Source organism: Suricata suricatta, chromosome 13 (assembly GCF_006229205.1).
Source record: "Suricata suricatta isolate VVHF042 chromosome 13, meerkat_22Aug2017_6uvM2_HiC, whole genome shotgun sequence".
In the NCBI taxonomy this organism is placed as follows: domain Eukaryota; kingdom Metazoa; phylum Chordata; class Mammalia; order Carnivora; family Herpestidae; genus Suricata; species Suricata suricatta.
Genome location: NC_043712.1, coordinates 31371759 through 31394663, shown reverse-complemented (window position 1 = coordinate 31394663; position 22905 = coordinate 31371759). Strand labels below are relative to the sequence as shown.

At 40.7% G+C, this 22905-nt stretch overlaps 3 long non-coding RNA genes across 3 annotated transcripts in view; 1 reads left to right on the top strand and 2 right to left on the bottom strand.

Annotated features, from left to right (window-relative positions):
• LOC115276735 overlaps positions 1 to 15695 on the bottom strand; it is a 35047-nt gene extending 19352 nt beyond the window's left edge. The window contains exon 1 of the long non-coding RNA XR_003902067.1: positions 15541 to 15695. This is a non-coding gene — a long non-coding RNA (uncharacterized LOC115276735). The remainder of the gene's footprint in view (positions 1 to 15540) is intronic.
• Positions 3428 to 13231, top strand: LOC115276734. The gene is made up of 2 exons (XR_003902066.1): positions 3428 to 3699; positions 12784 to 13231. It is a non-coding gene; the product is annotated as an uncharacterized LOC115276734 (long non-coding RNA).
• Positions 15696 to 19685: 3990 nt separating the features above from the next.
• Positions 19686 to 22905, bottom strand: part of LOC115276736 — a 51007-nt gene continuing 47787 nt past the window's right edge. The window contains exons 3-4 of the long non-coding RNA XR_003902068.1: positions 22782 to 22885; positions 19686 to 19809 (exon numbers count right to left, since the gene is read on the bottom strand). This is a non-coding gene — a long non-coding RNA (uncharacterized LOC115276736). The remainder of the gene's footprint in view (positions 19810 to 22781; positions 22886 to 22905) is intronic.

The window sequence follows — 22905 nt, the reverse complement described above, 5'->3', positions numbered from 1 at the left end:
TGCAGAATAACACAAAATAGGTGGGAGGGAGGGAATAAGTAGAATTGAAGTTTTAAGGCCCTAGCATTGTCAGTGAAGTGATAAAAGTACTACTTTATATTAGATAGTAATAATTCAAGTTTGCATGCTCTAATTGTTGGGCTAGCCATTAAAGACATAGTAAAAAAAAAAGGTATATATATATTATATATATATAATATATATACACACACACATATATATATATGTTCACATATATATGTGTGTGTATATATATATCTACAAGTGAATAGAGAGGGAAAATGGACTAGTAACAATAAAAGAACTTTATTAGTTCAAAAGGGAAGAAAGAAGCAAAAAAAGGGGGAAAAATAAAAAAATTAAACTATAGGCATACTAAAGTATATAAATATATCATTTACATAAATACTAAATAGTCCCAATAAAAGACAAAGATTGTCAAGCTGAATAAAAACAAAATATAAAACCTAGTTAGACATCCAGATGGCCAACAGACACATGAAACGATGCTCAGCGTCACTCATCATCAGAGAAATTCAAATCAAAACCACACTGAGATACCACCTCACGCCAGTCAGAGTGGCTAAAATGAACAAATCAAGAGACTATAGATGCTGGCGAGGGTGTGGAGAGACGGGCACCCTCCTACACTGTTGGTGGGAATGTAAACTGGTGCAGCCACTCTGGAAAACAGTGTGGAGGTTCCTCAGAAAACTATCGATAGAACTCCCTTATGACCCAGCAATAGCACTGCTAGGGATTTACCCAAGGGATACAGAAATGCTGATGCATAGGGGCACATGTACCCCAATGTCCATAGCAGCACTGTCAACAATAGCCAAAACATGGAAAGAGCCTAAATGTCCATCACCTGATGAATGGATCAAGAAGATGTGGTTTATCAATACAATGGGATACTACATGGCAATGAGAAAGAATGAAATCTGGCCATTTGTAGCAAAGTGGATGGACCTTGAGGGTGTCATGCTGAGTGAAATAAGTCAGGCAGAGAAGGACAGATACCATATGTTTGCACTCATAGGTCTAACAGGAAAAACTTAACAGAGGACCATGGGGGAGGGGAAGAGGAAAAAAAAATAGTTGTGGAGACGAAGGGAGGTAAACCATGAGAGACTTTTGAATGCTGAGAACAAACTGAGGGCTGATGGGGGAGGGGGAGAGGGGAAGAAGGGTGATGGGCATGGAGGAGGGCACTTGTGGAGATGAGAACTGGGTGTTATATAAAAACTAACTTGACAAACTATAAAACAAAAAAGAAAATGATCAAGTCATAACTAAGACAGAAAATGGACAATGGAAGAAAACAAACAAAAAAATAAAAATAAAAAATAAAAGATAAAAATAAATATATAAATAAAAATTTTAAAAAATGAAAGGGGAATAAAAATAAAACCTAATTAGAGGTGCTTATGAGTCTTAAATATAGAGACATGAAAAGACTCAAAGTAAAAGGATAAAAAAGATACATACGAAGACTAACCAAAAGAAAGTTGATATAGCCATATAACATCAGACAAAGTAAAATTTAAGATAAAAACCATTGCCAGAAACAGAGATACTTTTGATAATAATAAAAGGTTCAGTTCACCAGGAGGATAACATAGTTTCTATTTGTATTCCTCCAATAATAGTTTCAAAATATATGAAGCAAAAATTTTACAGAACAAAATGAAATAGCTAAATGTGCATCATTAAAAAATTCTTAACATATTTCTCACAATAACAAATCGAATAACAGGAAAATATCAGTAAGAACAAAGAAGCCCCCAAATAATGCACTTAACAAACTTAACTTAATTGACTTCATACAACACCACAGATGAAGAGGAAATACATGCTCTTTTCAAGTGCATGAAAAGTGTTACTAAATTTGACATATGCTAGATCATAAAGCAAGCCTTAAGGAACCTCAAAGAATTGAAATCATTTAAGGTATGTTTTCTGACCACAGTGGAATTAAGTTAGATATCAGTCACAAAAAGATGACTCAAAAATTCCCAAGTTTGGAATTTAAACAATAAAATTCTAAATACCTTCTAAAAGAGATCTGCCTCTACATATCAGACCCGACCTCCTGACCACCTTCCCCAACACTGCCATGCCCTCTGGCTGTCCTAAAGGCAGGTCTGGTCCTCTCACTGCCTGACCCTTTCCGTGGTGGGCCTCTTCATGCCGTAGCCCTGGGCCTGGGCCTGCTTTCACATCCTGGAAGCATTCTGTGGACCTCTCCTCTCTACTCCACACTGCAATCTGGCCACAGGTCTGCCTCCCTTCTCAGCCCTCAGAAAACCTGTAGTCCAGCCACCTGAGAACATTCACCATGCCCTCATGCACTGTGTTTGATGACACATGCTCTTCCTGCTGCCTTAAATGCCTCATTTCCTCTTCCCCACACAGCCCCCTCTCACCTGCCTCACCTGCCTGTGGACCTACTCATCTATCAGTGCCCCACTCATTTCATCTTCTCTCTCCCTGGGCCCCAGTCAGAATTTTAAATATGGTTTTGGAGGTTATACTTCGACTCTAACACCAAACTTATTTTACTCTGGCAGAGGTATTTGTCTGTCTCGCCTACAGATCAAGAGCTCCAGGAAAATGGGGACCTTGTCCTATTCAGTTTTATGTACCTAAAGACTGGCTCCATGAATTAAAAGTAGTAACCATGCTATCAGTAAAGGAACGAAGCTGGTAGGCATTATTAAATTGTCTTTTAATAAATGAATAGATGTTTTAGAGGTAACGTCTACTTATCACACACCGGACACCAAACTGTTATCTCTGCTTTAGTCAATATACGGGAGTAAATTGATTCACTGATTCATTCATTTACTGAATCCCTAATATTGCAGCAGGCTAGACGCTAGAGATATGGAGGTAGATAGGACATAGACCCTTCCTGCACGGATCTCAGATTCTCCTAGAGTTAACTGTAAAACAATGTAAAGGCTCATTGTTAGACATATGCTTAGGGTTAATGCATGTCAAAAAAAACCTATTCTTCCTTTAAAACAATATGAAGTTCACATGCTTGTGATAAACGTTACTTAGTGGCTGGTAACACTGGAGAAATTTGAAAATGGTTCCATCACCAGCCATTTCAGGCTCTGGTGACTTTGGTTGACACCAAGCTCGTCAGGCAAGGTTTGAAAGAATATATATTTAAAGCTGAAAACGTGAATGAGTTTCCACCTGAAAGAAACGATGAACCCTTTTCCAAAAACAGAGATAATTGTTAGCAATTTCAGAAGGTGAACTAGTAAAAGATTCATTCTCATATAGTTCTCATCTGTCTGATAGAGATGGAAGGTTTATACGGGCTTGACTAGTCCCCATGGCAACAGCCTTTCTCCTGGGTTACCATAGGAATTGTGACGGCCTTTATAAACCTCCATTAGCAGAGCCTGGACCTGCAGCCGGCAGAAACGTCTGCTGAGGAAGACACTGCAAAGTGTCAGCAAGGGCGTCTGGGAATTAATTTTACCCCAGAGTAGCTGTGCAGGTCTGTTGAGCCCCCACCTCTTCAGCTATGAACACCAGATAACACTAGAATCAGCCTGATGCCTCGAACACCTCATATGAAGGGGTTTTCAAAATCTAGCCACAAACATATGACCAGATTTGAAAAGATTTTGAGATGAGGAAGGACTCTATTCTGACAAAGCCTCACACAGGAGAGAGGTAAATTCACTCTTTTTTTTTTTTTTTCCCCTCCAGGACAGGGCTTTAGAGCCATGTTAATAATTAATATAATGGGGGATGGCGGGGATGGTTATTCAACAATGTGAGTGTTCTTAATACCACTGAACTGTAACTTACAAAACTGTTAAGCTGTTAAAAATTTTTTCGTGTATTTTAGCACATTAAAAGTAATCTTTAAAAGCCTAATAGTTATAATTACTAGTGAGCACCTACTGCATCCCAGGCACTAATGCTAGGCAGTACATATGTTCTATGTCCCGTCATCTCCCAAGCCCAGGGCGAGCTATCCCCACTTTAAAGATGATTACTATTCTTACACTGAAGATGAGAAAGCAAAGGTTTTGAGAAATAAAGTGAGTTGTTCAAGGGTACACAACTAGTGTGTTGGTAGTGAACACGGTCAAGCCCAGGTCTCTCTGACTCTAGAATCCTGACCCTGAAACCACACAACTTTAGCGTTGATGCCATACTCTGCATCAGCTCTAGATAGGATTAAGACAGCTTCTTCTGAATTGATAAGTTAAAGCTCTTGCGGAATTCTGTTTAAATTTTGTTGTTTTCTTTTTTCAGACAAAATGGGTAATCTCTTAGGATGTGGCTATAAGAAGGCTTTCATTTTTATTCTAACCTTAGTATTATTTTACAACAATCACATACTTCCCGAAAACATAAAGATACTTCCATCTTTTAAAAAGTTGTGTTGTATAAAGATGAATAACTCCTGGCACTTTCAAATAGCAATCTGTATTTAAAGAAAAAAGTGCCACTGACATTCACAGGACAGTTGCACATAGGGGGAAATTACTTCACAAGTGAGCTGGAGAATGGCGGCTCATTTTTAGGCACTGGAAAGCTTTCTCTCATCAGGGCAGAGAAAATGACCATGTTTTGTACTGAAACAGAACTGGAACGCATGTGATTACTACCTCTTTGGGCTTTGGTCAAAGAGTATGGAAGAAGTATGAAAAAAGAGAACTCCGGGAGAGAAAGAATTCTAAAACCCTAGGGAATTTCTTCAGTAGCAAGAAGGAAAGCAACAGTAGGAATTGGTTCTTTAAAAATAAGCCTTTGGGGCATGCCAGCCGAGAGGGGGCACGCCCTCCTTCAGGGTTTCTTCCACAGGCCGGTCAAAGCTGTGAAAACACTAACTAGGATTTTTCTACCAACAGCCAAAAACCTGGGTCCCAGCCCCTAAAGCTCTCACTGCTCAAGCAGGTAAATGGAAGTAGGAATTACATTTTTTCCCCTTTGAAGACATAAGTAGAAAAGAGGATACTAATTAGCAAGAAATGAAAATATACCAGATTGCATCTACTGTTATTATTTTGCTTTTGAATTACACTTTTAAATATCTGGTAGTGCTTCTCTTCACTGCCTTGATAAGTTTTTATTTTAAAAAGTCAAACTGAGGGGAAATGGGGAGTTCATGTTTAGTGGGTAAAGAGTTTCAGTTTTGAAAGATGAAAAGATCTGGAGATCTGTTGCACAACAATGTAGATGAACCTGATGCTACTGAACTATACACTTTAAAATGGTTAAGATGACACATTTCTTGTTATGCGTTTTTAGCCATAATTTTTTTTTAAAGGGTAAAATTGATGACATCTGTCTTAGTCAGCTCGGACTACTATTACAAGACACCACAGACTGGGGGCCTTAAGCAGCAGATATTTATTTCTCACAGTTCTGGAAGCTGGGAAGTTTCAGATTAAGGGGCATAAGATTACCTTCCTGGTAAAATCCCTCTTCCTGGCTTGCAGATGATCACCTTCCTGCAGTGTCCTCACAAGGCAGAGTAAGCTCTAGTCTTTTCCTCTTCATATAAAGATACTAATCCCATCATGGGGCCCCACCCTCTTGAGCTCACCTAATTACTCTTGTAGTAGGCATTAAGGAAAAGACATCCTTTCCCCATTAAAAGACAATATCTAGAACTCTCTTGGCTTTACTCTGATGTTGTCCTGCTTCTGCATTTACTCACCTCCTGACCTCTTGCTCTGCCTTTGTCCATCATGGTGATGATGGGCATGGCTTCTTTGACCTTGACCCTTAACTCTTCCTTCCCCTGGGTCTTCATGCTGAACTTGCTCCCAAATTAGATCTACTTCTGACCAGACCTCTGAATCCTACCTCACCATGAAAGCCCATCCCAGCCTACCTCAAAAGTGTTATGCATTGAACATAAAAACAAAGTCATTATCAAGACATTGGGCAAAGAATTACAAAACAATAAGCTAAATTTTATCAGGAATAAATTTAAAGCTCTGCTCTTTTAGTCATTAAATCAATTGTTTCAATCTAGGATTTAATACATAGCTTGATATCAGTTCATAGGATACAGACATTGGGCTTTTATTGACCATGACTGACAGATCCAATGTTAGTCAACAGTCTAATAAGGTCACTAAAATTACTAGGATGATGTTTAGCCACATCAGAAAGTTGGCAGACTTGTTTAGTGAAGGGACAGTAGTAAATATTTTAGAATTTTCAGGCCATACAGTCTCTGTTGCAATTAGTCAACTCTGTCCTTATCTATCAAAATCAGCCAGGGACAAAGCGGAGAAGAATGGGTGTGCCTATGTACCAATAAAACTTTAGTTATACAAACTGGGCCAGTTTGCTGCCCCCTGGGCTACAAAATGCACAGCCAGGGTCAAGGAGTTGATATTCTCACTGCACTGTGCAGTAGTCAAGCCATAAGCTAATTCTTCCTTATTTCTGGGCTCTAAAACTGTAGTTGGTCAGAGACAAGAGACTAGAGATTTTCCTATTGGTCAGTCAATATTGGTTTATTAATCTATCAACCTACTAGTCAGTATTGGTTTATTAATCCATCAACTTTGAACATAGTTTTTCAATTCAGCTAAGAATTTACCTAGAAGTACTCATATTCCATTTGGATTTCTCCATCTGGCCCCCAGGAGAATATAGTTATCCTTGTCAGAGTTTTGCTGAAATCACACCACCAAGTCTACCACAGAACCCAGGAACTGAGAGAGGTTAGAGTGTGGCATATTGGTATTTGTCCTTAGTGAACCTGTGTAGCTCCCAAGGATCATTAATCCTTTAAAATACTTTCCAGGTGATCATTTAATAGACTATCTTAGCTGCTGAGCCACAAGATAGCAAATCTATGGGCAGAAGTCAAACCCTGATGGCCTATTGGCCCTATCCATCTACAAACCTATTTAATTGAGCCTGTACAATATTAAGAAAAAATTAAGTTGTGATCTCCATTTGAAAAACTTAAAATTTAACTTAAATATGTTGAAGCTCCAACCATTCTGGGCATGGCTACAACCAGAGCTGGAGCTTAGTAACAGCTGCCCTTTTAAGAAGGAGCCTGCCTTTTCCAGCTCACTAGGGTCTCTATCCACCCTACTCGACTCTTTAGTTATTTTCTGGTCTCCGTAAAACATTTAAGTTTACAATCCTTCTACATAACCCACTTTTTCCCCTTTTAGAAAATCAGAACTATTCTTAGCTGATTCCAGACTTCTGACACATCCCCCATTTTTCACAGCTCCTCTGAGATAACCAGAAGTGGCCCAGTAATCTCATTTGCAAGGTCTCACAGTTCCCTAGAATACAATGTTCCTGGGCAGGAGGCTGAAAGCTTTGGGCTCACTCACAGTCTCTTCACCAGTCCAGACTTCGCTGATCTTTTTTATGCCTTCCCCCCTCTGCCCCGCTGATTGTTCTACCCTTTCCATTCATAAGGTCATTCTCCTTGGCAGAGCAAATAAAGGCCAAGTGTTTTTGGAATGGCCTTGAAAGCATTTACCCAAGACATTTGCTTTTGCCTTGTTCACTCTTCAACTTGCTCCAAGTAGCATTCTGTGTCTTTTATGATGCCCTGAACATTGTTCACAACTCAGGATTTATCCTGAGCTTTTGCTTTTCTGACGTCATTTGCACAAATCTTCACCATCCTTTATTTTCATTCTTTGGTTTCTGGTAATGTCCTTTGAAGAACTGAGCTCACACAGAGCTCCCTGAGAAGCCAAAGGATTCCTTCTATTTAGAAACCATCTCTGTTTCTTTGTCATCAGAATTGTATGCAATTTCATAGACAGAATATCCAAATGGGGACCTTCCCAACCCCTGTTGAGACATCTACCACTTTAGAATTTCAAACTAACTGAATCTTTTCTCTGGGTTTCTTTTCTCCCTCTGGCTCACACAAGCTCTTTCTCTCAAGCTTCCTCTCCTTTCTATTACAATTAAGTACAGGCGACGATCTCATCACTTCATCTACCTGCTGGGAGGGAAAAAAAACTGTGTGGCAAGTAAGGATTTATTAGAAGCTGTGCAGAATCTGAAATTTGCTTAGGTCTGACACCTTCTGGTTTCCAGCTTCATTCTTTGAATTTGGGGGGAGTTCAGAAGCCTCTTGGGAAAAGAACTCAGATATCTATGGCACAGGAGAGGAAATGATAAGGTAGGGGCATTCAACAGAAAGTAAATGGCATGAGGACTTGCAAAATCCCTTGGACATAAATTACATCCAAATATCGAGGGCTCTGAATGACTAGTAAGACTCAGCGATAAAGCCTGAGAGTCTGTGCGGAGAAAGCTTGCAAGAACCGTGATGGGGAGCTTCGGCGTGAACCCATTCTGACCCTCCATCCGGAAAGTGGCGTGTGCCCTGGGAAGAAGCGAGCAGTGAGTGAACCAAAAGAGCTTTCCACCAAAATTGGTTGTGGGCTCTTCTAAGAGACTGAGATATGAAGGAGGGAAAGGGCCAGCCAGCCAGGATAGCAGTGGGTATTAAGTGACGGTATAGAAGTGAGCTGGGGACCATCAAGATACAAGATGTAATCACCTTGCTTCCTTACCAGATCTGTAATCTCAGTCAGGGATTCATTTTTCCCATCTGGCTGATGATCTTCAGGATGCCCTTATGTCAATAATAACTTCTTTTCTTTTATATTTTTGCCTTTCTTAAGATTTGACTCACAGCTCAATGCATCTTCATTCAAGGATTTGTCTTGTGATATGCAACACTACCATACCTGCTCTTTTCTAACAAGGTGAACACCTCCATTGCCATATTTAGGATCCTCCCATCAAGTCTCTGAGACTCCTAAGCCTGTATCTCCCTTCTTATATTAAAATATCAAAATTACTCTATTTCAAAGTACTAGTAAGTCTTTCCAACCCCTTGCCTAGTTTTCACCTTCCATTACTTGAGATTCTCGCTGCTTCTGGATAACTAGTAACCAGCTCTATAATTTTTGTCTGAATAGTCACTGAGGACACCATGATCTTGCCAGTCCTCAGATGATAATAGTTGCTACTAATGATGATGCTAAGTACTACTTATTGGGTAGTTACTATGAGCTGTTCGCATCTATTATCCCTTATCATTTCAAGGGATATCTTTATTTCCACTTCATAGATGAAAAAACTGAGACTCAATTACAGAAATAACTTGCTCAAAGTTCCAAAGCTTGTAAGCAGATGGGTTGGTCTAATAGGGTCCAGATGACATCCTCAAAAGATATGACTCAAGAAAGTTGAATGAAGGGAACACTGTAAGGCATGCAGAGTTACAGAAAACCTGCAAGAGGTATAAAGGAGTCCATTAATAGAAATAGCAGAAAGCTTTTACTATCCTTGGTCATGAAGGGGCAAGAAAAGCCAGTGGTTACTCGCACCTGGAGAGAAAGCTGTAGGAAAGGGTCAACTGTCAGGAGCAGTCATGGCCAATTTGCAACCCAACTGAAAGGGAGCTGGGAAAATAAATATCCTGACCTCACTTCTTACCTCTAATTTCCTGCCCATATCTCCCATTGGCTAAATTCAACAGGAGGCAAGAGAGCAAATCTTAGGTCAGCCCTCAGCACACAGAGTAAGGTGAAGAATGGTGGAAAGTGGGTCTGGAGGAAAATGGAGAACATCCCTCAGAACTGAGATTTGAACCCTGGTTTGTCTAATGCAAAGTTTTTGTTTTTCTCAAAATTCCAGCATCTTAAATTAGTGTCTTAACTAGGAGCTCATAATTTCAGTTTTTAATACTTTGATCTCCAAATCCAAATTCCATTGTTAGACATGTGTCTTAGGCAGTCATTAACTTTCCAAATAACCTTATTTCTTCCAAGTCATTCTCTAAATAATGACCCAAGGAAACACAGAGGAAAGCCATGCCGGTAACTATGCCAGTACTGCAGTGTCCTGTTCAGCATATTAGAATCTCTGGAGATATTGATAACATTTGCCCACACAAATGATTCATTAAGAGTGGGATATCTTAGCAGATTCTGCCAGAGCCCAGACACCTGCTCCAAAAGTCAGTCCTTTCCTGATTGGTTGACTGGCCCAACCCACGGTCCTTTGAAATCCTTTACTCCTAGGTTTTCTCTGACTTTTTTCTGCTGTTCCATCTACCTCTTTCTTAAGAAGGAATACCAAGAGGCATTTATCAACCTCTTTCCTATTCTACTCAGTCAGTGAAATCTTCCAGTGACTGCTGGTTACTGATTTACTGTATAATCAACATGACTTCACTGATGGACAGTATCTCCCATGACTTTCCCAAAGATGAGGTAATTGTATTGGTCAGTTCCCAAGACAAGACTTGAGCCACTTTTCAAGAAGACAATATCACTGCTTTTACAAGGCATGTAACATTTTTTAAAAAGTCGTGTGAAAGAAAACATGATTATGTATGCAGAAAATCCTAAGAAATCTACATAAAACTAGAACTAGTTGGTGAATTTAGCAAAATCACAGGTTACAAGGTAATTGTATAAAATCAACTATATTTTCATTGACTATCCATGATTAGAAAATAAAATCAAAGAAATAATGCCAATTACAGTAACATAAAAAATAAAACACTTAAGAATACATTTAACACATATATGCAAGACCTATATACTGAAAACTATGAAATATTGCTGTGATAAGCTGAGACTAACTAAGTAAATTGAAAGATAAAAAAAAAGAAAGAGATATACATATGTTCATGAATTTCAGGTCTCAATATTGCTAATATATAAATTTATTTATAGATTCAATGTTATCCTTATCAAAACCTCAGCAGTCTTTTTTGGTAGAAATTGACATACTGATTCTAAAATATATATGGAATTGCAAATGATTGAGAATATCTAAAATAATTTTGAAAAAAAAGCAAAAAGTTGGAGGACTTACCTGACTTCAAGACTTACTATAAAATTATAGTAATCAGGACAGTGTGATATTGGTATAAGGATAGATAAATGGATCAACAAACTAGATTAGAAAGTTCACACATATACATTTTTCAACAAAAGTGACAAAGTTATTCAGGAAAGGGCAGTCTTCAATAAATGTTGCAGGAATCACTGGATATCTGTATGGGGAAAGGTGAACTTCAACCTTACCTTACATCATACACAAAAATTAACCTGACATAAATTATTGAACAAATCAGAAAACTAAAACTATAAAACTCGTAGAGGAAAACATAAGAGAGATCTCTGAGATTTTGAAGTTGACAAAGAATTTTTACTCAGGACACAAAAGATATTAAACATAAAATAAGAAACTGATAAATTTAACAATAATAGTCCTGAGGCTACTGCCTGGGCAGTTTAAGCCAAGTTGGCACCTGGATGAGTCTCTTTTTCTCTGTGTATTTTTGCCCTTGTGTTAACAAGCATGTTAAATTGACCCTTGGCTAAAGCTCTTGAGTTCTCCATAACTCCAGCCTAGGCTGCCAAAGTTCTCTGTGCTGGACTGGGTCTCAATCCCAGTGGACAATAAAATGTGAATGTAGCTTTCTTTGCCTTTGCTCTTTATTAATGCATATACTTGGAAATACATAAAGAAAAGAAGAGGTTGAGCAGAGACAGAATTTATGTTCTCTTGGATCCTGGGTCCTAAGCCAAAATAATAGTGATAATCATACTCCATGATTATCACAGGCTTTATGTATCACTGCTTTGTCTCATTCTATGATTTAAAAACCAGTGTCCCCTAAGTTGTTACATTAGAATCCTTAAATTTAATTGATAGGAGGCCACATTTTCTGATCTTGCCTTGGAGAAGAAAAACTCTTCCCCAGAGGATGTTTCTATTATAATCCACACAGCCACCTTGGAAATACAGTATACCAGGATTGCTGTGGATAGTGTCCCCATCATGGAACCTTAAGTCCGACTAAAGGATGAAGCCCTGGCTAAACTAAGGACATGGACAATGATAAAGGTGTGTCTCTGCTTTAGAGATCTCAGGTATATTTTAACTGCTTGAAGCCACCATAAGGTCCCTGAATTAGAGGTAATAGAAACCTAAAGATAAAAGCAGGTGAGGCTGAAGACATCCTTTGAAAGAAGAGCACACATCCGTGGTCTCATAGCTATGAATCCATTGATCCTACCTCTGGCTTTGTCCCTTACTAGCGCTGGACCCATGGACTGAAGTCTTTATCCTTTTGTGTGAACCCAACAATTTCTGAATTTCTGATCTTGCTGAAATCTGCCCTCACTCCTTAGGGTTCCAGCAATGGCTCCAGCATTAGAGATGTTCCTTTGGATGTGGTCCCAGCTGATCCAGGCTACCCAACATGGGTTGTTATTCTGTTCTTTAATAAAAGCACAGAACTCAGGAAACTTGTAAGATTTTGCCACAGCTCTATCTCAAACTCTCCAGTTCAGTTCTTTTCTGGCCTTGGAGACACAAAGTCCTCCTTGACTTCCAGAAAATTACTCTCTGGTTAGGGAGAAACTGGAGCAAGTCGCACAATTTTTTTGAACTAAGACAAGTGCTGTTTACAGGGCTGGCATGGGGATCAAATGGAAAAATAGAAATTACATGTGCAATAAATTCATATGATTTCTTCTCATGGAATGTTACATAAAATGTGTCTTCTATTAGAGGCTGTATTAATGAGATATTTAGACTGAAAACAATCAAAGTACAAAAAATTAATTAATTAGCAGAAGCCTTACTTGAGTTCTAGATTTAAACCAAAACCATAATTACTTACAAAGCACACTGTCTTGATCTCCTTTATATATCATTAAAAATGGTATTTTTTACTCCTTTTTTACGTATTTTCTGTTTTCACAGAAACAAAGTGGCCCCTTCAACTGCAACTCTGGGCCATACTTTTGGCCTAAATGGACACTCAGCATTTAATAGCCCTCAGAGATGGCACTGAAATGGGCCCTCCACCTGTTCCCAGAGCCTTCTTGGATTCTACTATCAGCCATTCTGCAGAGAAAAGGTTTTATAAGTACCCTACCCTCAATATAAAAGTTAAGTCTTGTAGCTGAGAAGTCACAGATTTAACCCCCACTTAGCTTTCCACCCTCCTCCTCCTCAAGGCCACCCCTACACAGCCTCACTTGTCTCATTTGTGTATATGTCAATCTCCCCACTGGATTCCAACCTCATTTGAAAACAAGGACTATATGTCTCTTTCATCTTGAAGAGGCTTCCAGCACTGTCTATTCAATAATTTGCACACAATAAACCTAAATACACATTTTAAAATAAATTGATTAATACATTTAAAGCCTATTTCAAAAAATATATTCTTGGGTGGGGTACCTGGGTGGCTCAGTCAGTTAAGTATCCAACTTCCACTCAGGTCATGATCTCACAGCTTGTGAGTTCAAGCCCCATGTATGGCTCTGAGCTTGTACGAACAGTTTAGAGCCTGGAGCCTGCTTTGGATTCTGTGTCTCCCTCTCTCTCTGCCCCTCCCCTGCTGCTCTCTTGCTCTCTCTCTCAAAAATAAACATTAAAAAAATATATATATATACACATATATATGTATATATATATATATGTGTGTATATATATATATATATATATATATATATATATATATATTCCTGGGAGCTGGATATGAGCAGCAAGGACAGTGGGACCCTCCCCCTCCCCCCATTGTCTGGAGTATGAAAAGATGTGAGGTATGAAATGGTCACCAGAGAAATGGGGTTACAAAAGACACTGTGGCCAAAAACTGAGAAGTTGTTAATGTGGGGCCCAATTTTTTTCAGAGGCATCGCTGAGAACCTGGGGATTACAGACCATTAAGCCTCACCTCAGTATCAGGACAACAGATGGGGAGTTTAAAGAAGGACAGAATAGTACAACACAGATAAGGTGGATGCGATACTAGGTCTCAGCATAGCTTTCCCTGGGGAGGCTGTGCCTCTGCAGCCAGGCTGAGTTCTTTGATAAGGAGAATGAAGGAACAGACTGTTCAACATGGTTGTACTAGGATCAGATTTGCTCATGTTTTCAGCCAGTTTGGGGGGGTGAGTAGAACACAGACACTCTAGGAAGAAGAGCCAGAGGAGTTGGCATGGGATCTTGCCTGCGTTCAAACACCTGCCAGCAGCAAACAAATGTGGTTAACCTGGGTAGCCCTGCAGTGGGCTGGGAAGTCTTAAGGAGCCACTTAATAAGAAGAGATGCATTCCAGCCAGGTCTGCTGTGGAGGGTGTTTCTGTTGGTGAATCCTACCTTCTTACGGATTGCATTAAAAAAAAAACAAAACTAGACATAAATTCTTTTGAAATAAGAACCAATAGTCAGTCCACTGAAGCATACCAAAATTTGATCACAGACAGGATGTTTAGAGAGTTATTATACTCAAATGACCGTTGGCTCTTCCTTGAAGAAGTAATGAGCACTACCGACCCCCAGCCACAAAGCTGAGAATGCACTGGGACCATCTTTAACAACCTTTTGCCAGTTCTAGCCCAGTAACATCCCTCTTCTTCAACCCCATTACCACTGCCCTAGGTCGGACTTCCTCAGGTCTCACTGGACCAAATGATAGCTTCCAGTTGGTTCTTCTGCCTCCTGATATTTCCCTTCAAGCTCCTCCCATACAGCACTTCTAGATCAACTTCAAAAATCACATCTGTCATTGTGTCACACTCCTGCTCAAAACCTTCAGGGGCTCCCCCTTGTCTAAACAAAATCTAAACTTTGTAACCTAGAATTCAAGAGCTACAGAATCAGCCCCGACACAGCTTTCCAAATATTTTTCTTAGTTCCCCATATTTTTCACTTTTCTTCAAATAAATTTAACTTTAATTAAAATAATATCTGCTATTTATTGAATATAGACTGGGTTTTTCTCTCTCTCGCTCAACCACTTTATGAGACATGTCTTATTATTAATCTCCATGTGACATCAGGTCCAAACAGATAAAATAACCTGCCAAAGGTCATCTACTGTGTACATGGCAGAGCCAGATCTCCACCTCCAAAACCCAGGTGTGGGTCTCTGCCCTCCCCCCACACCCACCCCTGTTCTAGAAGCACCCCCTCCTTCCCATGAGGAAATGTGTGTGCTCCTTTCACACCATGCTTTTAGTTCCTTGGAGTATTCGATTGTACAACCTGGAACCAGGAGTTTTCTGGCTCCAATTTTCCATAAAGATTTGACTCGTTAAAGCAGGTCACTTCCATTCATTGTTTGTTCATTTCTTTCTTTTTTTTTTTTTTTAATGTTTTTATTTATTTTTGATACAGAGAGAGACAGAGCATGAGAGGGGGAGGGGCAGAGAGAAGGAGACACAGAACTGGAAGCAGGCTCCAGGCTCTGAGCTAGCTGTCAGCACAGAGCCTGATGCGGGGCTCGAACCCACGAACGTGAGATCTGACCTGAGCCGAAGTCGGAGGCTTAGCCGACGAGCCACCCAGGTGCCCCTGTTCATTTATTTCTAATTCCATTAGAATTAGAACTGGGAGTTGTCTTTTCAGAGTGGAACTGTTTTTCCTCCTTTCTTGCCAGGCAATAAAGAATCAGATGAGTGACATGTGTTCACTTAAGGTAAATTGGGTTTGTTTGTGAAATCTTACCTGAATCCTCCCCTCTCAATGGCCTGATTTTTGCACAGAACTGAGAGGTAGGTAAAATGTCCCCATTGGAAGAGCTAGGTAGAAGGATCAGTCAGAAGGCACCAGGGAAAGAAGACGCATCGCCATAAATTCCTTCAGATTCTCAGTCGATTCTTGTGCTTCTATTGTGGAAACTGGATTAGTGCTCTTGTCATGGCTATTAAAATAACATCATCTGATTATTTTCACAAGTTCAGCTCTCATGCTCTGGGCATATTGGCTAGGTTTTTATTTTTATTTTTTTTTTTATTTTTGTACCATTTATTTATTTTTGAGAGACAGATAGACAGAGAATGAGCAGGGGAGTGGTAGATAGAGAGGAAGACACAGAATCCAAAGCAAGCTCCAGGGGCTTGTGGGGGCTTGAACCCACCCACCGTGAGATCATGGCCTGAGCTGAAGTTGGATATCGAAACGACCTAGTCATGCAGGTGCTCCTTGGCTAGGTTTTTAAAACAAAGAAATAACCCCTTGCTGCACTTTACAGACTACCACACAGATATAAAAATGCTTATGCAGATTTTTGAATGAATATGAAGTCTCATTAAAATTTGTACAGGATCCATAATGTTATGATAGATCTTTTTTTCCCCTCTGTGTGTTTCTGCATATCCTATGTAATAAAACATTTTCATAGTACTTTGCAGTTTACAAGGAATATTTATGTTATCTCGTTTGATCCTCAGTTTTCCCCTGAAAGGTAAATAGAATAATTGTAGATAAGGAAGCATGGCTCAGACAAGGAGGGTGATTTATCTATGTCATGGGAAATGGATGGAAAAAGAAAGGATTTGAACACTGGCTCTTAATTCAACACCCAAAGCTTTTTCCAAGCACTTTCTAGATACCTGACACTGGTCTGGGCAAGAGCGACAGAAGGTTGACAGAGAATTCAAGAAGCTTATATTGTAGTGGAAAGATATACATAGAAAAATGGTATACAGCAACTTGATGGAGATATGTACACGGTGTTGTAGAAGCTCTGAGGAAAGGCTCATACATTAGCCATGGGGCTTAGGAAGGACTTGTGAGCTGAGTCTGAAAGAATAAATGTGGCTTAGCCAGGCAAAGGAGAGGTAGAGAATGATGAGGAATTCCAGGCACGGAAGAATACCAGCAAAGGCACCAGGGGATGGTGTCAGGAATGGACTCCATATAGTTAATTGCTATGGAGGCAGAAAGGATCAGGGAGGGAGGGTTGGTAGTCAGAGTGAAGACATCTGCAGATGTTCAATCAAGGAAACCCTTGTATGGGAAGAGCTTAGACATTCCCCTGGACATACTCCTTATTTTAATGCTTTAAGCAGGCTTGCCTGGTCATATTTATGTTTCATTAGATGGTGGTGACTATGGCATGAGAATAGACCATAAGTGAACAAGAATGGAAGCAGGGAGCCCTGCATGAAGGCCATTGCACCAATACAGGAGACAGCGAAAGGGGAAGTTTTAATTTGGCAGGACATTCCACTGATATGATGTGGCTGACAAAGGAGAAAGAGATGTTGGGAGTGATTTCCAAGTTTTAACCTAGTGCCTAGGCAAGGATGAGTGAATTGTAGAATTTAGGAGAAGGAGCTGGTTTATGGGCATGCTATATATTACAGGTCACCTAGAGCTATCTAGAAGATAGTTGAATTCCTGATTTAGCGATGGTATGAATGAAAAAGAAGTACTTTGGCTTAGTGAACTTACACTTGTTAACAGCAGTCATAAGCGTGAAAGCGATCATTTAGGGAGGGTGTGAGACAGTGGACAATTCCAGCAATTTCCAATATGTAAGAGGAAGAGGAGCCATGACAAACCAGAGACAGACTTTTCAGCTACTATGAAAACTGGAAGGATGCATATTCTGGATGCAAGGAAATCGAGAGTCTCAAGAAGGGAAAGAATGATTAACAATATTAAATACTGGAATATAGTTTACAGTAGGATAAGAACTGGAAAAACACCTACTGGATTTAGCAATTAGAAAGTTACTATTAATTTTAGTGAACAGCTGTTTCAGTGGAATGACTGGGGTAAGAAGCCAGACGGAAGTAGGGTGGGGAGTGAATGGAAGATAGGAATCTGCAGGTAGTGAGTATAGGCAACTCTTGAATAGTTGAATAAGATGCTACTGAGTTAGGGAGAAACATGAGAGTTGAGTATGTGACTGAAATTGAGGCAAGGTAATGGTCTCCAGAAAGAAGGAGTTCTGGAATTATGAGACTAGGATGTTGGATGGTTCAATTTTTGTCATTGAAATGTCCTAGGAAGATGATGTGGGGAGTTGAGATGGAGAGAAAGGTCATGAATCAGGTGCCAAAGTCTTTAATAAATGAACCATAGTGTCTGGAAGGCTAATAGATGACAGTGATATGGAAAAGACAGTGGATCATATAGCCAGATAGAATAAAATTCAAAATACATTGCAATTCTTAACTAGGGTGAAAATGTAATGTCTGTAAACATAAAAGAAGATCCAAGAAAATGTCAACTCCTTTCCCAGTGCCATGGAGCATGGGAAGTGGAAGAATGAGTAGCTTCCAGTGGGGAAGTCCACATAGGGCAATCCAGGTCTCAGCAATAAGCAAGGTGGGTGGGGAGTGGCTCAGCATGAAGCAGTGACCCAGGGGCACAGTGGAGAGGGGTGGGGAAGGCAGTAGTGAGAAGCAGCTTGCATTAGTCAAGAAATGAGTGTGACACTAACAGGGGAAAGGAGAGCCTTTCTTCTGTGATAAAAAACTGTAGAGATAAAGAGTCTGGTTAGAAGATACCCCCCACCCCACTTTCAGGGAGTAATCTCAGGGAGGCCACAAAAGTCGCTGGAGGTTTGCAAACAAATCTCCAAAGCCCTTCCCCCTTTGTCTCCCAATACTCCAAAAAAAAAAAAAAAAAAGTATTCTTAGCTCATCCTACATTAATTTTTATCCAAAAATAAATCCTGCAATTAAAAAAAATCAACTCTCAATCTTTTTAAATATGCTAAATTAAAATGTGCAAAACAACTATTATCTTCTTCCTTTAAAGAGAAACAGAGAAGCTTTTACTTCTGCTTTTTCATAATTTGCAGGAGAAAAAAAATGGAGCAAATGATATGATTGAAGCCAAGGTTGTCTATAAAGTGTGAAAGCACTTCCTTTCCTTTCCCAGGAGCCAGGACTAACACTAGGAGGGAGAGGAAATTAGCATGAAAGTGTTACTTAAATTACGAGATGGGTGAAGACCTTGCCCAAAGATGATATCTCCCTGTCTCCTGTGACAGACAATGAATGGCTTTCAAGACCAAGGTTGTTCTCTTTGTTATGTAAATAGTTTCCAAGAAGCTCACAGAATGTCCCATGGGCTGAGGGTGATGGTACTGACCCAGGAGTATGGAGTCCACTGGATGCCTCCTCACTCTGCTCCCTATGCACTGTATGACTCAGTCTAATCCTCTGTTTCCCCATTTTGAAAAAACCGGAACCTGTGCCACAGAGTTAGTATGAGGATTAAATAAAAATGATGGTGGGAAATTGCTTTATAAGGTGAAAAGCACCAGATGCATGTTTACTGATGCTAGGGTGGCCTGAAATTGCTGCTTCCGCATTTATTGTCCGAACTCTTGGCCAAAGGAGTGACAGTAGGACAGCAGAATGGCTTCAGGCTGTGGAACACAGCGGGACAGAAGCTTCAGGCAGGCCAATGCTTCTCAAACCACGCATGATTGGAAACCCTTATCTGGCTATACCTGTTCATCCATTTGAAACATTTTCAGAGTGGGAATAAGAAAACACACCATTGTTACAATTTTTTTTACAGTCCAGCAAAAAAACAAAAGTTCTTTTCTTACTCACTTCAAGGCTCATAGATATATAATTTACAGGTCATCAAACCAGTTTCTGCTGAAATTCATGTGTACACATGTATGTATTTATACATGTACTATAAACATACATACATATGTATACACATATGTATATGTGTGTGTATACGTATACTATTTACATTCAGTTCCTGCTGTTGCATCTCCATCTAGATGTCCACCAGTTCCTTAAACACAAAGCCCAAAGTAGAGAAAGAAACTTAGTGGTTGAAAACGACATGTTTCTACAACTCTGCAGCGTGGCTGGAGGGCTCTTCTCACCTGGGATTACTCCTGCAGCCACATTCAGCCAGCCAATCTGCTGAGGGCTGGGCTCAGCTGCAGCTGTCAACTGGAGGGCTCCCTTTCCCACAGGGGACTTTCTTGGGCACAGCGGTCTCATGGCACTGTTGAGAAGAAGCAGTATGAGATGGTGAAAATGGGAAGCCACAAAGATTCTTAAAGCCAAGGCCCCAAAGCTATGCAGTGTCACTTCAGGAACATTCTGCAGGTCAAAGCCAGCATGGGGTCATCCCAGGTTCAAGAGAGAGGAACAGACTCCACCTGGTGAGAGGAGGAGCAAGTCTCATCATAAAAGGCCCGTAAGATGGGAGATTTTGTTGTAGCCATCTTTGGAAATAACCTGCCACATCAGTCTTTCTCCGTCCTCCCTCCTTTCTTTCCTTCCTCCCTCCCTTCTTCCCCTCCTTCCTTCTTTCCTTTCTTCCTTTCTTCCATCCCTCCCTCCCTTCCTTTCTTCCTCCCTTCCTCCCTTTCAGTTCATTAAACTCTTATAATCACTAAGCACCTGCTAAAAGCCAAGCCCTTATTCTAGGTGCCAGGGATAACTCATGTGCGAGACAGATAAGACCCCTCATCATGTGGAACTTAAACTGTAGTGGAAAGAAGCACATAGATGAATGAGTTCACATCAGCTGGAGATAAAGAGTGAGGGGAATTAAGACCCAAGGTGGGGGCTGAGAGGGCAGGGAGATGGCTTTAGAATGGGCAATCAAGGAAGCCTCTTGAAAGAGGTGACATTTAAGCTAAAACTGGGCACAGAGGTCCACAAGTGTAAAGACCCTGAGGCAGGAGCAGATATGGCCATGGCTGCAGCATGGTAAGCTGAAGGAGAACAGTAGGGCAGGTGCTTTCCTATTTACAACAGACAAACTGTGCCCCAACCTTTCAGGCTAGACACTTTTCAATACTTTTCTCAACTCCTGCCTCTTTCATCCCTGCAGCCACTGGGGCCAAGTCCAGTCTCTTCCTGTATAATCTTTCAGACCAAGCTCTCCCTTTCCATCTCCACTGCCACTCTTCTGGGTCTCTCTCACCTAGATGCTGGATTCACACTCCTGCCTGCCTCTGCTTTCTTCCACTTTAGTCCTCAGAGAGCTGCCTGAATGATCTCCGGAAGATATAGCTCAGATGGAGCTCAACAACCCTCAGTGGCTCCCCTGCAGCCATTGGATAGAGTCCAAACCTCTTAGCTTCTCTTTGGAAGCCTACATAATGTGGCCCCCTGTCTACTTTTTGAGCCTATCTCTCTACTCTGAGTCTAGACTCTACTGTGAGAGGGCCATTCTTCTGAGGTTGAAGTATGCTCTTCTCCCAAAATGCAAATGAAATGAGAATTGAAGCCACAATCTGCCATTAATCTTTCAGCATGCATTAGAAAAGCAGAGGTTTCTAAAGCCAGCTCCCTAGACAACAGAAAACTGGACCAGAGAGGAGTCAAAATGAAGAGGGAGGTGGGAAGCAATAGACTCGGTGCAAAGGGTAAGGACCAAGTTTAAATCGGAACTGAAATGAGCAGCTCTTGGGGACAAGTAGTGTACATGAAGAGTGGAGATGAAGGAAAGATCAAGAGTCACTGACAAAAAGTGAAATGGCATTATTAAATAACTTATGATTCACAGAAGGCCAGAGCCAGACATGACCTTGGGGGCCATCAAATCCCACCCCTCATCACAGAGGAGGGTGGCCACCCTAGCTTGAAGAAGTGTGTCGCTTCCTGTCACAAAGTGTATCCATAAGAGACCCAGGCTAGTCCTCAGGCCCCGAACTCCCAGGCCAGGCCATGCGGCCTCATGTCACTTCCCACTAGTTCACCTCCCACCATCTGGTAGATTGACCTCTCAGAGCCAGGCCCAGAAACAGGGAGCCTGGTGTTACTTTAGAATGTCGAAAAAGAAAAAAAAAAAAAAAAAAAGCCAAAGGGAAGAGGGTTTTCTCCAGCCCTCAGGGTTGTACTTTCCCTGGCGTAGAATGGAGACACCCGGGTCCAAAGTGTCTGGGTCAGAGACAGAGGCTCCTTATCTTCGGCTGTGCTGATATGACACATTGAGAGGCTGACAGGAAAACAACCAAGTCATTTATTTGACCGCCATGAGAAGTGAATTGGATCAGCTGTGCAGCTAGGACAAGGAACTGCTTGGAAAGATGTCACTAGGGTGGCCAAGAGAAAAAAAAAATCAACCCCTGGCAGCCAACCTAGTGGCCTCTTTCTAGCTAAAAATAGCCACTGCATCACATCTTTTTAAAGAGGTTTCACATCCATTATATCAAATTCTCCACCCAACATGTCTGTGAGGTAGGTACTATTTTCACTATTTAAGGATGAGGAAATGGGAAGCCAAGGGCACACTCAAGGTCACATGAGCTCTTAGGTAAAAAAACTAGGATTTGGACACAGGTCCTGTGACTTCAAATCCCACACGACTGATATTATTTAGCCTTAAAAAGGAATGCAGTACTGACACACACTATAATGTGGAGGAGATGAAGACACTAGGCTAAGTGAAATAAGCCAGACACAGAGGCACAAAGACTGCAGGATTCCACTTCTACAAGGTACCTAGAGGAGTCAGCTTCACAGAGACAGACAGTAGACTGCTTTCTGGTTGTCAGGGACTGTGGGCAGAGGAGGGAAGTGAGTGTTTAACACCTACAGAGTTTCAGTTGGAAAGATGAAGAAGTCCTGGACAGAAAAAGCAGTTAGAATGGTAAATTTATTATGTATACTTTACCATGATAAAAAATAACATTAAAAACTCGTTTTTACATCCACATGAATCCAATGATGCATATTTTCTAACAATTCCATTCCTAAAACCTAGTTTATAGAGTGCTAGAACTGAAAGGAATTCTTAACTTGCAAAAGAGGAAACTGAGGCCCAAAGAGGGATGTAGATGAACATGGGTCAGTCAGAAAGTTAGGAACAAATAATGTCCTTCCAACTTTCTTAATTCTTTCTAGCCTATGCCACCCCTGCCTTCTGTCAAACTTCCATGGCTAGCCTCCCTGCCAGCTCGGGCTGCCCTAACACAATACCATAGGCTGGGTGGTTGAAACAACAGAAATGCATTTTCTCACAGTTCTGGAGACTGGTAATCCAAGATCAAGGTGCCAGCCAATCCATTCATTCCCGGTGAGAACCCTCTTCCTGGCCTGCTTACATGTCATGAGTCCTCACGTGGCTGAAGAGGAGAGAGAGATC